Here is an 18,207-nt window from a genome sequence, read left to right as displayed (position 1 = left end):
CCACATTTGTCCCCCAACTTTGGCAAAGATTGTGCTTTTCCCTTATCCAAGGAGGAGTCAGAATTTTCAAAGTAACTAAATGATACTGTGTCTAGTATTGTAGATGAGATTATAGGCTGTGTCTATCCAAAATTACACTGTGGTTTGGGAGAAACTTTCAGGGAAATAAACTTTGGAAGCTGCAGATAAGGAGCTAGTGCTAAGAATGCGAGGGGCAGGATTTCAATGAATAATAAGCATGTTGATTTATAGGTAGCAATCAGCATTAATTATATTTAAGTCCACATCTTTTTGCTATAGCATGAGAGATAGTGATCCTCAGTTCTGATTCAGGATTCAAAATTCCAGAAGATCCCCCACCCCCGTGTACACACAAATTTCGAATTCAGTTGATGTGGGTAGGGTCTACAAGACTTTTGTATCTGGGGAATTCTGAAGTCAGTCGACTTTGAGAACCAATGGATTTAGAGTGCTGACGTGCCTCTCTGCTTCTTCCTTGAGGCAGACACTTCCATCTGCCCATCAAAAGCAAATAACAAAACTGAGAGCCTTTTATCATCTACCTGACTAAATCTAGCTTTCAGTGACTGTCATTACTATTTCCGTCTTACCTAACCCTGGCTTGGCATGTAACAGACAAAGTTAGTATTTATACTGTTTACAAAACAGGTCAATAAGCACTGGAACCATGGCACACAATTGAGAATTTGCTGCATCATAAGTCCATGTGAATTCTCTGATGGCAGTTCGGTGGTCTGTATGACAGAGTTCATGGACTTTGGACTAGTGAAGCTCCAGACTTCGCAAGTCCTAGATCATAGCTCCTAATCTTCAAGAATGTGACTGTTTACAAGAAACAAACAAAAAAAAGTTTAGGGGAGCGGGATTAATATTGTTCCTGCTGAAGCTTGTTCTTGGCACTGATAACCTTGTTTACTTGCTCTCCGAAAAGATTGGCGTCCCCAGTTCCAGGAGTGTGCTTCCAGCAGCTGTCCCCAAATGATTAATGCAAGCAGGCAGACAAACCTTGGCTCATTTCTAAATTGGAGAACTACCTGCAAATTAATATACTAGCCTAACCTCCTTTGAGTGGGATTGATGAAGATTTCCTCAAATTGATGTCCATCTGACATCACTGAGGGGCTAAGGCTGTACTTAACTCTAAATTGTACCTATGACAGGGCTGGTTCAATGACCTGTTTGTTTAACTTAGTCAACAAACCCTGATTTCCAAATAATACTCCTCAAAACACTCTTCAGAGCAGACTTGGAAAGCACCCCCTGCTTTCTTCCCTGCCACGAGAGCAAACCAAGTGTCAGAAATGAAGAATTTCAGTGAAGGGATCTACTGATTGGTTCTGCCTGTGCAGTGTTTTCAATCAGACTCCAAAGTTTGCCTTTTCTAAAACCCATATCTCCCAATTTTGCAAGAGAGAGCTCAATAAATTATTTTAAAAGAAAAAAATATTCGTTCTCTTTGCCTCAGTAATTCCATTCCTAGTGCTTTATAAACTGTCTTCTTTTCCTTTTCCATGCTAGAAGGAGGGAAGGCAGGCAGGAAGGAAGATGTTCCACATATAAATGTGCTTCAGACAATACAGGGATTAGTTAAGTAAATTGTAGTATATCAATTTGAGGGACTATTACAAAATTATAATTATAAACAGTATACAACAATGTAAAAATGCTGATGTTTATGTGAAAAACAAAATACAACAATACATCTACACTATGTATTGTAAACTAGCAAGAAATATGGAAAATCAAAAGTTGATATTTGGTAACTATGGAATCCTGACAGCTTTTATTTCTTTTCAAAATTTCTATTGATGCTATTCCGATACAGTCGTGCATTCAAAAAGAAACATCTTTTTTGCAACTGTTTAAATGCTCTTATAAGTATAATCTAACAGTAAAGTATACTCTAAAGAGTATAAACTCATTCTATTCTGTGAAGACTTGAAGCTTCTTAAAGATTATATATATATATAATTTTTAATATTTATAACATGGGTAGAATATATATATCATTATCCCTTGTTTGATAGATGAAGGCTCAGAGGTGCTGGGACATGAATGGTTTAACCAAGGTTGTATCATTTATCAATGACAAGCAGGAGTAGGAGGAAGAACACCGTAAATCCCTGAGGGCTGAAATGAAATCCAACTCACAACCTATACTCGAGTTTTCAAAGAGCCCAGTAGACTATCACAGTTGGCGAACACTGATTTTTTTAAGCTCAGGGATTTGTATAGTACAAGGGACTGATAGCCAGTCTTCCTGACTCCAGCCTCAACTTTGTCTAATTCATACAACTTTGAGAGGAATCTTGAACTAGAGCTTTCATGCTGTCACGCCCCTACTCTAGAACCAATAGTGACTAAAAGTCAATAGCTCAGACTCTAGGTGCTGGCATTCAGGGTCATCCATAACTCCAGTCTACTTCAGCTAACCTTTTTGCTGAGAACTACCTGCAGTGTATCTCTCTCCCTTCTAGTCCAGCCAAATTCTAGTACTTTCTGTACAGTTGATAATTCCCTGCAAGAGTTCTTAAATTTTGTATTTTCATTTTCATGTTAAAATCTAAAAAAATGTATATTTTTAAAAGTCTGCTTTCTTTGGGTGACCCCTGATCACTGAGTGCTGACATTCACCATCAGTGCCTGGATTCTTCTATGTACTTAGGATCACATCGGCATCAAGGAGAACATCTTCCATTGTAATGGGCTGATGTGCTAAGAACAGAGACAGGACCAGAAAATAATGATGACATGTTAGCACTGTGTAAAGGCCAGACATCTCTGTGCACTACAGAAGCAAAGGTTTCCTGGTAGTTGGGACAGAGCAGTGTAGCAGGAGAGCTGAGTCATCACATGGCACGCATGTATCAATCTGCCAAAAGCTTGCACCGTGGCATCCACCTTTCAGTGATGTAGGCATCAGTTTGGCTACTGTGAAGCATCATCTGTCCAAAAAAAAAAAAAAAATTAACCTATTGAAACCAAATATTACTGGTTTAGGAGTCTTGCTAATTGTAAATTTTCTTTGGTTTATAAGTGCTCTAATGCCTTTGGTTATTGTTCCAGTTTCTACGGGTGAGTAACATTTGAATTTAGTGGCTTAAAATAACAACATCTTATTATTCTCTGTCAGGGCTCTAGAAGTTGACTAGGCTCAGCTAGGCAGATCTCGCTCAGGACCTCTCACAGTTACCGTTGGCTGGTGGCTGGGGCTGGAATTATCCGGAGGCTCGCTCACATACCTGATGCCAGAGCTGGGGAGATTTCAGCAGCTGAAGCTCCGTGGGCATGTATCTCTAACTCTGTATGATCTCCCCACATGGTCCCATAGTAGCTTCAAGGTAGCCTTACTTCTTATAAGGTAGCTCAGGGCCCTAAAGGGGATAGACAGACTGACAGAAAATAGAGGGAATGACACACTGTCTCACATTTTATAATTTAGTAGCAGATGTCACCCAATCTCCCTTCCACCACATTCTACTCATTAGAAGTGAGGCACCAGGATCAGCTCACATGTGAGGGGAGGAGGATTAGACACTACTTTTATGGATGAAGTGTCCGGATTCACCACAGTTACACAGTTCCCTTCTCTTCCTATTTGCTTATCCAGATCCTGTCCTCCTTTGCAATCAGATTAAGAATTCCCCTGAAGACATCTCAGGTTGCTCCCTAAGTATTTCTCCTTTAATAAAAATCTCACAGCCTGTTGTCTGTACCATAGAGGTAAACCTTTAATTGTTCTGCCTCATGTTTTATTTCTGATGATGGAACAAAAATTGTAACAGACATTATGCATATATCATCTAACTGAATAAAGTCCCCGCACCAGTTCTGTAAGGGATGTCTATTAACCCCATTTTATAGATGAGTTCATTGCCCAAGGTCACTTCAGCTCTGCTGGGTCTATTTGACTTCTGAGCCTTTTCTCTTAAGCACTATGCTATGTGCTACTTCCTGTAATTTAAGTCGTATTTGTGGAATATGACTGGGGGGCATAAAGGCAAAAAAAAAAAAAAAAAACCAGGAAAGGGTAAGGGAACCCATAAAAGAGATATACGAAGGCAGTGATGTCGGAGGAATGACCACAGTGACTGCTTCAGAGGCACCCTGGCACCCTGGTCAGCCACTTCCCCCTCACAGCCATGCCAGTCTCTCCCCCTTTGAACTAGCAATCATAAAACGTGCAGACATCTACAGTGACATTTGGAGGACAAAAGCACTTTGCAAATGTAAATGCAAAATATGCAGAGTAACCATTCAGTGATGAAAGGTGAGTGGAGAAGCTGAACTCTCTGGCTAAAGTGACTACCACTGATTTATTGCTAAGTTCAGGCAGACCATAAACCCAACACCCATTCCAGTGCACACACAATATGGCCTATCACTCATCACATTTGGTACAATCAATTTAATGTCCTCATTTAAATATCCCTCTGAAAGTGGATCTCTGAAAATGGGACAGATTTGCAGTGTTATCCTCAGCAAATGAATTCCCATAATATGCAGGACCATTTCTGGAGGTTTGCAACTATTTAAATAAGAACTGATAAATAAATTCCATATGAATTCATCGCTGCTAGAATGCTTTACATCACCAGGGGTACTGCACATTTGCTTTTCATTAACCTAATGAGCAGAATTCAATAGTCAAACAGGACTTGGAAAGTGCCTGCCAATTAGGTGAGGCACCAGAACTCTTCCACTTGGAATCTGAGGCCAATCCATTAGTAAGATTGCACAATGATGAAAATGTATTTAAGTGTCTGGTTATGTCTCCAGTTATATTTATGACATGTGAACTGGGTTGTCCTGCCAGAAATCTGAGAGCTGGTCAGTTTGTGACTGCCCAGGGAGCTAAATTTAAAAGTGATTTTTTAACCAAAATTATTAAGAGAGACCAAGAGGGGTAAAGTAAAATTAAATTGAGGACTGAAGAAATACAGTATAATGGCTGAGAGGGCAACTTTTGGGGCATCTCTTTCTGCCACTGACTAAGCATATGACCTGGAACATCTTAACAATACTTCTCTAAACCCGAGTCTCCTCATTGGAAAATTAAAGATAATAATAACAGAGTTGTTTTCAAAATTAAATGAGAATGTCTGTAAAAGTGCTTAGAACAGTGCCAACTCACAAAATAAATGTTCAATAAATTATTGTTAATACCATTATCCGGGAATAAATAAAAATGACATTTCTTCTATCTTCGCTTGGCAACAAGGAGTTTATTTAACAAAAACCCCTCTAAGACTCTGATGCAAAGCCATGGTCTACTTCTCCAGACAAGTGTGTGTACACGCTTGAAATTTTGCAATTTCAGAGGTTCACGGACTTCCTGGAGTCTAAAGAACTCTGGCCTCCTCTATCTTCCCATTCTCTCTTACTGTCATTTTCAAGTTGTGTGGCTATCCAGATTTTACAACTATTTAATTAGTTATCTTTAATGCCAGCTTCTGGAAGTAAGAAAAACCACCACTAAAACTGTCAGTGTTTATATTTAAGATTTGAGAAAATTTAAGATCAAGGTAATCACTCAATTAAAAAAATTATAGGCAACTCAACAATAGGAAAACAAACCACATGATTGAAAAATGAGCCAAAGACCTTAAATAGACACCTCACCAAAGAAGACCTAAAGATGGCAAATAAGCATATAAAAAGATGCTCCACATCATATGGCATCAGAAAATACAAAATAAAAAACAATGAGCTACTACTACACACCTATTGGAACAGCCAAAATCCAGAATACTGACAAGGATGTGGAGCAACAGGAATGCTCAGTGATGGCTGGTGGGAATACAAAGTGGTACAGCTACTTTGGAAGAGAGTTTGGCAATTTCTTACAAAACTCTTTCAGTACTCTTACCATATGATCCAGCAATCACATTCATTGGTATTTACCCAAAGGAGCTGTAAATTTATGTCCACAGATGAACCTACACACGGATATTTATAGCAGCTTATTCATGATTGCCAAAACCCAGAAGCAACCAAGATGCCCTCTGGTAGGTGAATGGATAAATAACCTGTGATACATTGAGACAATGGAATAGTATTTAGTGCTAAAAGGAAATGAACCATCAAACCATGAAAAGACATGAAGGAAACTTAAATGCATATTACTAGGGAAAGAAGCCAGCCTGAAAAGGCTATATACTGTAGGGTTCCAACTGTACGTCTTCTGGGAAGTGTAAAATTATGGAAACAATAAAAAGATTAATGGTTTCCAGGGGTTAGGGAGGAGAGAGGTGTGACTAGGCAGAGCACAGAGGATTTTTAGGGCAGGGAAACCACTCTATGTGACACATAGAGTAATGGTGATTGCACATCATTATACATTTATCCAAGCCCATAGAATGTACAATGCCAACTACACTATGGAAAACCTTGGACTTTGGGTTATAATGATGTGACAGTGTAGCATCATCAATTATAACCAATCTAGCACTCTGGTGGAGGATGTTGCTAATGGGGGAGGCCAAGTATGAATAGGTGAGGGGAGAACATGGGAAGTCTCTGTACCTTCCACTCAATTTTGCTATGAACCTAAAACTTCTGTAAGAAGTAAAGCCTATTTTTAAAAAAATTACAGGCTGTTTAAAGCTCATTAGCCCTTTTCCAAAAGAGTGATTCTAAGTTGATGGTATAGAACTCAGAACATACTAGCTCTTAGTAACTGTATTTAAAATGACAGTTCCATTACCAGGACAGTGCTCAGAACATGTTTAGCCTATGAGGTTGGTACTGAACTCATTATCTTTAACAAACCTAATATTCATCCTGCATTTCCCATCTCGAATTTTTGGGTCTATCATTAATTTACTTACCCATTCAGAAATTGTACTAGGCCCTGGCAAGGTATAAAAGAACAAATCAGACCCCACCCTCAGAAGCTTAAACTCTACAGGAGAAAGATAGCTAAACAAAGAAAGGATGGGGGGGGGGCGCTGTAATGAAAATATATACCAAGTGTAGGGTAGTGGGATAAATTGCATAATTTTTCCCTGGTGTTCAAACTGTCTGTCCTTCTCTAAAAGGAGTAAAATTGCTACATCACTGATGTTGGGCTTGGCCATGCAGCTTGCTTTAGCCGAATTTTTTTTTTTTTAATCTTTGATACATTTTATTACATATTGTATAGTACAGGCTTCATAGAATGTTTCCCAATGTTCTCTACTAAATACATTGCTGAATGAAGCATTGCAAGATACCTGGAGGTCTCCCACATGAGTCTAACTTCTGTCAATACCCATAGAGTTACAAAAGAAATCTGCAAAAGACAGCAAAATGGAGGCGGCCAGTCACTGTGGCCAGCGGGGCTCTTGACTGCTGAACAATGACATTGTCTTCTCCAGGGGCTGATCCACGTCCATGGCTGACAACCCAGAAAAAGCTGGGACCCAAATTTGTACAGAGGTAAGGCCAAGTGGAGAGAAAACAACTCCAGACAACCTAGAAGTCTCCAGCCACTACTTCTTATTCCTGGGTTTTAGCCCTTCAGCTGCATACACAGGAAAATGTAATTTTTCTTTTGGGGATTACAGAATTCATGTCCTTTTGACCAGGCATCGCTAGAAGCATATGCAAATGTTTTCCCATAATGATTGAAGTAGCAAGCTGATATCGATTGATTTAACTGTTTCTGAAGTTTTTAGTTTTGTTCTGGCATTTTTGTCCCAAAAGCTGAATCTGTCATCAGATTCCACAGTCGCTGGGGTGCCAGGAACATGATGGAATGTGATTCCATTTACCGCGTAGATGTCCTAAAATGTGAGTGAGCATGATGTATGTCATAAGAGAGCAGAAGCTTTAAATGTAACCGTGTGTTTCAGATGGCCTCCAACTTGTACTTCTGATCTCTGCCATAAGAAAAGCATGCCCTAGGCAACAGCTGCTCCTTCAGTCTAGGTCCATAAGAAGAGTCATCTGTTGCAAACCCACAGTTAACCTACTGTCTGGTGCAGACCTACAGCTCATCTCCCTGCACTCACGTAAATAAGCAAGAGATGAATGTTTGTCATTCTAATTTGGAGTTGTTACTGCAGCAAAACCTGACTGATACTGGTGGGCTTAAAGGAGAGTATACCTATTTCTACCTGGGTATCTGAGAAGAGAGTATGACCAAAAAAAAAAGACTTTGAAAAGCTCAGGATGATAGTAGGTTTGGCATGGAGATTTGTACATGTTTTGGAGCAAGGTACAGAGATTAGGATATCTGGATTGGTAATGAAGGGCCTAGTATAGCATGCTAAAGGATTTGTACCATATTCTGTAACATGGGACCTTTGAAATAACTTTAAGCAGTGGAAGAAAAGGGGCCAAATTTTGCATTTCAAAAAATTATTGTACCGTGGTTGTGTGGAGAATGTATAGATATAACGTCAGTAACAAAGATATTTGTTAGATGTTTAAAACAGTCCAGGTGAGATGCTTGAAGCTGTGAGACATAGCAACCCTGAGCAGACCTGGAGGACATGGAGGGTTGTGATCTGGGGCATCATAGGGGGAACAATTTCAAGGACTAGGACACTGATGCAATATGGGAAGTGCGATAAAGAAAGGAATGAAAATGGCTCCCAGATTTCTACCTTGGGTGACAGGGTAGATGGTAACACCACTAAGCAGAGTAAGACAAGAGAATGCCAAGGAAGAAGGAAAGGAAAGATAAATTATGTAGTCTTGGACATCCTGTGCTGAGGTGCCTTTGGGATGCCCGGGAGGATGTGCCAACAAAGAAGTCTGAATTGGAAGGAGGTTATCCAAGGAATGTGCCTGTCAGACAAGCACTAAGGGAGGCAGGGAGAAGCTGAAGATGAGAAGCCCACAGAGGACACAGAGATGGACAGGTTAGAGACATGAGAGTAAAGCTGAGAGGCCGGCACAATAGGAAGGGGTGTGGGCATGAATGCACTGAATCTCCTCTCCCTCCAAACTGAGATGTAAGGTAGCCTAGACAAAAGGTGACGATGCTTCACAAGCCACCGCTACTAAAAGCCATGGATAGAGGGTGCCATGTTGCCATTCCATAAAGCAGCCCACTCACAATCACCTAAGTAAATAAATAAATAAGAGGTGGCCAACACAGTACAGTGGAAAGGGGATGTGTCCCCTTCCTTGCACAAAGAATCCTTGACTCTGCTGTGGTCTATTTGCATTTAAAACACAGTTGGGGGGCGCCAGGTGGCTCAGTCAGTCCGTTGAGTGTCTCTGCCTTCGGCTCAGGTCATGATCTCAGGGTCCTGGGATCGAGCCCCACATCAGGCTCCCTGCTCAGTGGGGAGCCTGCCGCTCCCTTTCCCTCTGCCCCTCCCCGTCGCTCCTGTGCTCTCTCGCTCTCTCTCAAATAAATAAATAAAATATTTAAAAATAATAAAACAAAATGCAGTTTGGAAGTCAGGTTTTCACATGCCAGGGACATCCATCTTACAAAGCACCACAAAGGAACTTGAGGCTGCTAACTAAAAACAAGGAATTAGCCTGTCACTGATTCCTAGCATGTTGGAGGGGCAAGGCCAGCCTGGAGTCACCATCAATCGGTTCAGTTATTTAAATACACGACCTCGCCTAGGTTCTTTCATTCATTTATTTGTTAATATTTTCTCAGTGCCTGCATTGTGCCAGACTAGCAGCTGGGGATACAGTAGTGAAGAATTTGACGGCTTCACCCTCATAGAATGCTGTTCTGGCCAGAGAGATGGGCATTAATCATGCAAATCGACTGATAATGGCCATCTCTGATAGTGATATTAAGGAAGTAAATAGGGATATGCGATAAGCCAGTGGCCTGCTCGAATCACCTGGAGGGCTTGTTAAAAGACAGATGGGGGGGCGGGGGCGGTGCTTCGGTGACCTGGGGCGGGGCCTGAAAATATGCATTTCTCACAAGTTAATGGGACACTGCTGCTCCCGGGATTGCACTTTGAAAACCAGTGAGATTTTAGGAGGTTTTTTTAGATAATAACAAATAACACCTATGTGGGCTTTGTTGCATCCCGGGTACTAATTTAAATGATTTGCCTGTGTTAACCAATTTAATCCTTAGTAACAACTTTCTGAAGGGAGACCTCATTGGGTGGGCCCATTTTAGAGCTGGGGACACAGAGATGTTAAGCATGGTGCCCAGGTCTTAGGGCCATTAGGTGCAGGTGCTGTGATTCAGCCCAGCTGCAGGGCCTAACTGCTGTCCCTCACTGTGGGTCTGGGCGCATGTGCTCTGCAGGGGAGGGACAGCTCTTCCGAGCTGGTGGAGTTTGAGCTGAGACCTATAGAATCAGAATGAGGAGCCATGCAAAGAGCTGGGAGGAGAGCATTCACAGGCAGAGGAAATAGCAAAGGCTAAGACCAGGGGTAGAGAAGAGCTTGAAGAAGCTAAAGGAAGAGTAAAGCAGTCATGTGACTAAAGTTAGAGAAAAACAAAAGCACTGTGACAAAGGGTTGGAGGATGAGGCAGAGGACAGGATCAAATGAACCCCTGCAGGCCACAATAAGAAGTTTGCCTTTTATTTTATAAGCAACAGGAAGTAAAGAAATAATTTTTAGAGTTAAGCCTTTTATTCTGAGAAATAAATGTCAATTCACATGTAGTTGTAAGAAATAATACAGAGGTCCTACATACGCTTTACCCAGTTTCCCCCAAATGGTGACATCTTGTAAATCTATTGAATGTTATCACAACCAGGATAGTCTTAGAGAAAGTCAAGGTAAACATTTCAGTGCCCACAAAGATCCCTCATGTTGCTTTTAATAGCGACACTCACTTCCCACTCACCTTTGCCTGCTCCCCCTCCATCTTCAACTCCTGGCAACCACTATTCTATAATTGACTTTTATAGTTTGGCCATTTCAAGAATGTTACATAAATGGAATCATACACTGTGTAGCTTTGGGGGATTGCCTTTTGTCACTCAGCATAATTCTCTGAAGAGTCATTCACTTTGCTGTGTGCAATCTGTGGTTTATTTCTTTTTATTGCTCAGTAATACTCCGTGGTAGGATGGACTGCCATTTAAACTGTCACCATTGAAGGACATCTGGTGTTTCCAATTTCGGGCTTCTGCAAATAAAGCTTCTACAAACACTCATGGACAAGTTTCTATATGTCTTCATTTTGCTGGGATAAATGCACAGGAGGACAATTAATAGATCACAAGGTAGTTACATATTTAGTTTTTTAAGAAACTGCATTACTGTTTTCCAGGGTGGCTGTATCAGGGTACATTCCCACTAGCAAAAGTAGGAGTAATTTAACCTCTCTGCATCCTAGCCAGAATTTGGTGGTGCCACTGTTTTTTTATTTTAGCCATTCTGATAGGTACATACAGACATTTCATTGTGGGTTGTTTTTTTTTTTTAAGATCTTTATTTATTCACTTGTCAGAGAGAGAGAGAGAGCACAAGTAGGGGGAGTGGCAGGCAGAGCCACCCAGGTGCCCCTTCATTGTGGTTTAATGACATTTTAATAGCTAACAATGGTGAACATCTTTCTGTATGTCTATTGGCCACCTATATATCTTCTTCAGAGAAATGTTTCTTCATGTCTTTTGCCCATGTTCTGATTGATTTGTTGATTTTTTAACTCTTGAGTTTTGAGAGTACTTTATATATTTTAGATCCTATTCTTTGTCAGATATGTGGTTCACAAATATGTTCCCCATCTGTTGCTTGTCTTTCATCTTTTAATAGTCTTTCACGAAGCAGAACTTTTTAATTTTGATAAAATCCAATTTATCAATTTTCCTTTCATGGATTATACTTTTGGGGTCAAGTCTATGACTCTTTGTCTGGCCCAAGAGCTTAAAGGTTTTCTCCTATTCTTTTTTAACCATAATTTTATGTTTCACATTTAAGTCTGTTGTCCGTTTTGAATTAATTTTTGTGTAAGGACCGAGGTTTATGGTGAGGCTCATTTTTTTTTTTTTTTTTTTTTTGCTTATGGATGTCCAGTTGCTCCATTTTTTGAAACATCCATTTTTCTTCCATTGAATTGCTTTTGTACATCTGTCAAAAGTCATTTGAATACATTTGTGTGAATGTATTCTGGGTTCTCTATTCTGTTCCATCAATCTATGTGTTTATCCCTTTACTGGTACCACATAGTCTTGATTCAAGAAGCTATCTAACCAGTCTTGAAATCAGGTAGATTGGTTCCTCCCAATTTATTCTTCTTTTTCAAAGTTATTTTAACTCTTCTATTTTTTTTAAGTTTTCATATAAATTTTTGAACAATCTTGTCTATATCTACAAAAGAATCTTACTCAGTTTTGGTAGAAATTGGGTAAAACCTGTATGTTAATTTGGGGAGAACTGATATTTTTAATATGCTGAGTCTTCCAATCTATAAACACCATACAACTGTCCATCTATTTTTTTTTAATTTTTTTAATCAGCATTTTGTAGTCTTTACCTTACAAGTCCTAAACATGTTTTCTTAGATTTATGGCTAAGTATTTTATTTTTGTTTTTGAGCAGTTATAAATGGTATTGGAATTTAAATTTCAGTGTCCACAGATTCATTGGTAGTAGATTGAAATACAGTTGATTCCTGAATGCTTATCTTGTATCTTGCAACATTGCCGAACTCACTTATTAGTTCTAGGAAGTTGTTTTTGTAGATTCCTTGGGATGTTCTAAGTAGACTGCCGTGTCATCTGCAAATAGTACCAGTTTTTTCTTTCCATTTGTACAACTTCTGTTTCCTTCCCTTGCCTTACTGCACTAGCTAGAATTTCCAGCACTATGCTGAATAAGAGTGGTGAGTGCAGACATCTTTATTTAGCTCCTGAACATAGGGAGAAAGCATTCAGCTTTTCACGATTAAGTATAATGTTAGCTGCGGATTTTTTTGGTAAGTACTCCTTATCATGTTGATGTAGTTCTCTTCTATTCCAATTTTTCTGAGAGGTTTTTTATTTTTTATCATCAATGGCATGGAATACATTTCTATACTGAGGGAGGTGATCATGTGATTTTTCTTCATTAGCCTGTTAATATAGTGGATTACATCGATTTAGTTTAAAATATTGAATCAGCCTTGTGCCCTACAATAAATCTCACTTGGTCATGGTATATAATTCTTTCATATGTTGCTAAATTCTATTTGCTAGTGATGTTTTGTTAAGGATTTTTGTGTCTGTATTCATGAGGGATATTGGTCTATAATTTTCCTTTTTTTATGCTATCTTTGGTTTTGATATTGAAGTCATACCAGCTTTAAAAAATGAATTCAAATGTTTTTCCTCCTATTTTCTGAAAGAGATTGTGTAGAATTGATTGTTAATTATTCTTTCCACCTATGGCAAAATTCTCCAGTGAAACCATTTAGGCCTAGAGATTTTTGTCTTAGGGGGTTTTAAAATTACAGTTCATTTCCTTAGTAAGTATAGAACTATTCAAATTATCAACTTCATGTTGGGTAAGTTACAGTAGTTTGTGGTTTTTGAGGAACTGGTTAATTTTGTCTAAGTTGTCAAATTTATGTGTGAACAGTTGCTCATAGATTCCCTTATTATCCTTTAGATTTGTGCAAGATCTATAGTCCTAGCCCCTGTTTCCTTCCTGATATTGGTAATTGGTTTTTTCTCTCTTTTGGTCAATTTTTTGCAAAAAGTTTGTCAATCTTATGGATCTCTTCAAAGAACCAGTTCTTTCATTGATTCATTGATTTTTTTGTTTCATTGATTTTTCACTATTTTTTAATTTTCAGTGTCCTCAATTTCTACTCTAATCCGTTATTTTATTCTTTCTGCTTTCTTTGGGCTTCTTTTGCTTTCCTTTTTCTACATTCCTGAGGTGGGAACTTATATAATGTATTTGAGACTTTTCCTTTTTTTTTTTTAATGCATGTCTTTAGTATTGAAAACTTCCCTCTCCATACTGCTTTAGCTATGTCCCACAAATTTTTACATGTTGTATTTTCATTTTCATTCATTCAATGTATTTTTAAAAATTTCCCTTGAGACTTCATCTTTGACCCATGGATTACTTAAAAATGTGTATTTAGTTTTCAAGTATTTAGAGTATTTTCCTGCTATCTTTCTTATTGATTTCTATTTTGATTCCATATTGATTTCTATTTTGATTCCAGTGTGTTCAAAAAACACACTCTGTATGATTTCAACTATTTTAAATTTGTTAAGATTTGTTTTATGATCCAAGATATTATCTATCTTTGCATATGTCCCTTGGATACTGCTGTTATTGGGTGGAGTATCTTGTAAATGTTGCTTCAATCCTGTTGCTTGATAATGTTGTTAGGACTCTTCTATATCCATACTGATTCTCTGTCTGGTTATCCTATCTGTGCTGAAAGGCATAGTGAAGTCTCCAACTGTAATTGTGAATTTGTCTGTTTCTCCTCTCAGTCCTGTCAATTGTTGTTTCATATAGTTTACAGATCTGTTGTTTGGTGCATACATACTTAGGATTACTATGTCTTCTTGATAGGTTGACCCTTTTATCATTATATGATATCCCTCTCTGTCTCTGGTAATTTTCTTTGCTTTGAAATTGACTTTATCTGGTATTAATATAGCCACTCCTGCTTTCTTTTGATTAATGTTTTCATGGCCTATCTTTTTCCATACTTGCCTTTATTTAATTTTTTTTTTTTTTTGGTGAAAAAATTTATATTTAGATTTAGCCAGCTGGACTCAGTTTAGATGATTCCAATTTTGTTGGCAACATCCAAAGCATCGTAGTCAGGAGCCAGTTGAACATATGCCTTCTTCTCTCCAACAGGCCTGATCAAGGTGTTGACCTTGGCCATGTCAATGTTGTAGAGCTTCTTCACAGCCTGTTTGATCTGGTGCTTATTGGCCTTGACATCCACAATGAACACAAGTGTGTTGTTGTCTTCTATTTTCTTCATGGCTGACGCAGTTGTCAGGGGGAACTTGATGATGGCATAGTGATCAAGCTTGTTTCTCCTGGGGGTGCTCTTTCGAGGATATTTGGGCTGCCTCCACAGACGCAGTGTCTTGGGTTGTCGGAATGTAGGTGACATGTGGATCTTCTTTTTTTTTTGTGACTGTAGATGCCTTTCAGCACCACTTTCTTGGCCTTCAAAGCCTTTGCTTTGGGTTTGGCTTTGGGAGGGGTAGGGGCTTCCTTCTTAGCCTTCAGCACCATCTTTGTAAAAGGGCCATACTTGCCTTTATTTTTATATTTGAAATGAGTTTCTTATAGGCAGCATATGTTGGATTATGGTTTTTAATATACTCTATCTCTGTCTTTTAATTTGTGCGTTTAGATTGCTTGCATTTATATTTTTTATTATTTTATAGATTGCTTGCATTTAATGTGATTATTGACATATTAGGACTTAAGTTGTCTACCCTGGGAGAAGGGGGTACTTCCTGTTACTGCTGCATGGGAATGGGAGTTCCTGCTCCCTAGGTGGTCTCCACTGGCATTGCAGAAAGAGTGAGCCTCAATACTGGCCAGTGGGGTAAAAGCCCTGAGTCCGCACTTGGCCTCCTCTGGCACCACCCCAGAGGGAACGGTAAGCTGCCTTGTTACAGCCTTGTGAGGTTGGAAGTCTAGGCTCCTTCTTGGCTTTTGCTGGTGTGGGTGGGGTAGAGTCACAGTGTCGTTTCTGTGGTGCTTGGCTGGAGTGAAGTAGTTACTGTCTAAAAGTTTTTGTCTTGCTAGACTGTCCTTTTCCTGATCCTTTTACTAGAAAGAGCAGGGTTTTGTTGGGACTTTTTTTGTCTGCTCCTATTGTTGGCATTTCCAGATGCCAGTTCCAAGTCTGCAATAAGTGGGGCAAAAGGAAAACCCAGGAAAATCACCACAAGTTTGGTCCTTGGGTCCTGAGGTCCTTTGCCAATCTGCTTTCTTCTCTCCACCTTTCAGGGTCTTTTTATGTTAGTTTTGTATACGATGTCCAGGCATTTTAGTTGTGTTTGTGTATTAATCATGTTTTTAATTTTCTGTACATTAAGATGTTTTGACATTTTAAAAAAATATTTATTTATCAGAGAGAGAGAGGGAACACAAGCAGGGGGAGTTGCAGGCAGAGGGAGAAGCAGACTCCCCACTGAGCAGGGAGCCTGATGTGGGACTTGATCCCAGGACCCCAGGATCATGACCTGAGCCAAAGGCAGATGCCTAACTGACTGAGCCACCCAGGCGTCCCAAGATGTTTTGACATCTTAAAAAACCTTTCTAGTCCCTCCATGGCTAGTCAGTTCTTAGAGAGAGCAAAAGACTCAACCATGAGCATGCCTTTGTAATATAAACTAACAAATCCAGAGTCCTATCTCCCCATCTGTTCTGTGCACCCAAGGAGGCAATATTTCTCTGCCTTAATCATCCCAGGACCAGGTGCCAGACAGCTAGAGACTATCCCTATAGCCCAGAGTCCACTGAAATTACTCAAACTAGCCAATCCTAAACTGTTTATCCTGCCCTGCCTTGCCTCTGCCAGGGAACTCCAGTAAAGTCTTCTGGCCTAGGCTCTCCCCTCACTTCTGCTTCTGTTTCTTGACCAAAAGCTAGTGTTCTTTTTGTGGCCCTGTGTGGCAAGCCCTCTTTTTCCTACATCATCCATTTTTATTTATTTATTTTTTAAAATGTTTTATTTATTTATTCATGAAAGTCAGAGAGAGAGAGGCAGAGGCAGAGGGAGAAGCAGGCTCCCCGCCTAGCAGGGAGCCCGATGAGGGACTCGATCCCAGGACCCTGGGATCATGACCTGAGCCGAAGGCAGACTCTTAACCATCTGAGCCACCCAGGCACCTCTCATCATCCGTTTTTAAATCTCTACTTGATGATCTCATCATTATGCAAACATGTTATTTTCCCACCTTAAAAAAAAAATCTCCCAGGTACACTCTAATGTTTTTCTCACCTTTGCACAAAACATCTCAAGGAAACTGCCATTAGTCTCCTCCTATTCTCAAACACACTCAACTCAGGCTTTTTCCCCAGCAATTCATGAAAACTGTTCTTGTCAAGTCACCAGTGACCTCATTGTTGCTAAAGCCGATGATCAGTTTTAAGTTCCTACCTTATTTGACAATCAGTAACAGTGATCACTCTCTCATCCTTAATACACTTTCTTCATTTGGCTTCCAGGTCACCTCAGCTTCTTGGTTGTCTTCCTAATTCACCGACTGCATCTTCTCAGTCCCCTCTGCCAGTTCCTCTTCTCCCCAACTTATTAAAGTGGCAACAGATCAGTTCTAGGACTTAGTCTTTTTTACTCTAACAGAACTCACCCTTTTAGTGATCTCATGCAATCTCATGGCTTTAAATACCATCTCTAGACCATGACTCACAAATTTTTCTCCACTGTGCAGACCTGTCAACTGAATTCTTGACTCATGCATTCCACCGCTTACTCAACATCATCTCTTCTCAAATGTTTTGGTAGATATTTAAAATTCAGCATATCTAAAACTGAGATGTCCATCTCATTCCATAAGTCTGATTGTACTCAGCCTTCCTCATCTGAGCTGATGATAACTCCAACCCATCTCCACTATCACCCAGGCCCTTCATGTCTTTTCTCAGATGTCCCCTTCTCATTGAATCCATCCTGACCACACTTTAAAATTGCCGCTCTCACTTCTGATCAATCTTACCCTGCTTTATAATTTTTCCTTTTCTCCCCTTATAGCATACATCATCCTCAAACATACAAGTAATTCACTTATTTACATGATTATTATATTTCTGCCTTCCACAAAAACAAGGGTCTTTGCTCTGTTCTCTAGTGTGTCCCAACTCTGTTTGCTTTGTTCACTGGTGTATCTTATATCTATGTGAACCTAGAAGCATTCACAGCACATAGTATGTGTTCAGTAAATATTTGGTTACTGAATAAATCTTGCTTATGTTTAAAAAAACAACAAAACACTTCTCTGGATGCTGTGTGGATATGGATTGATGGGGGTGGGGAGAGATCATTTATCAGGAATGTTTCACCTGCAAATAGTAAGAAAATAATATGACTATTTGGGATTAAAGAAACAAGTTATTTTTCACTCCGAACATGATATCTGAAGGTGTTGTTTTGTATCTAGTATATCAGAGCTAATGTCTGTGATGCTGCTGCCCTTTCTCTTATGCTCGAATGGATGCCACATCTTCGGCCATAAAAAAAAAAAAAGAAAGAAAGAAAAAGAAAACCTACATTCTAGGCAAGGAGAAGGAAAAAGGCAGATGAGGTATTATTGGGGG

The 18,207-nt window shown here is 39.5% G+C and overlaps 1 long non-coding RNA gene and 1 pseudogene across 1 annotated transcript; both read right to left on the bottom strand.

The window, feature by feature from the left end:
• Positions 1 to 288: 288 nt before the first annotated feature.
• Positions 289 to 17,233, bottom strand: LOC135362188 (uncharacterized). Its single transcript, XR_010406663.1, has 3 exons — positions 17,033 to 17,233; positions 3,264 to 3,413; positions 289 to 2,966 (listed from the first exon to the last, which is right to left on the bottom strand). It is a non-coding gene; the product is annotated as an uncharacterized LOC135362188 (long non-coding RNA).
• On the bottom strand, positions 14,639 to 15,150 carry LOC123835964 (large ribosomal subunit protein uL23-like; annotated as a pseudogene).
• Positions 17,234 to 18,207: the final 974 nt, after the last annotated feature.

Source organism: Mirounga angustirostris, unplaced genomic scaffold (genome assembly GCF_029215605.1).
Source record: "Mirounga angustirostris isolate CCGP_5_RB_7025 unplaced genomic scaffold, mMirAng1.0.hap1 SCAF_12, whole genome shotgun sequence".
Classification (NCBI taxonomy): domain Eukaryota; kingdom Metazoa; phylum Chordata; class Mammalia; order Carnivora; family Phocidae; genus Mirounga; species Mirounga angustirostris.
This window is presented reverse-complemented; position numbering and strand designations above follow the sequence as displayed.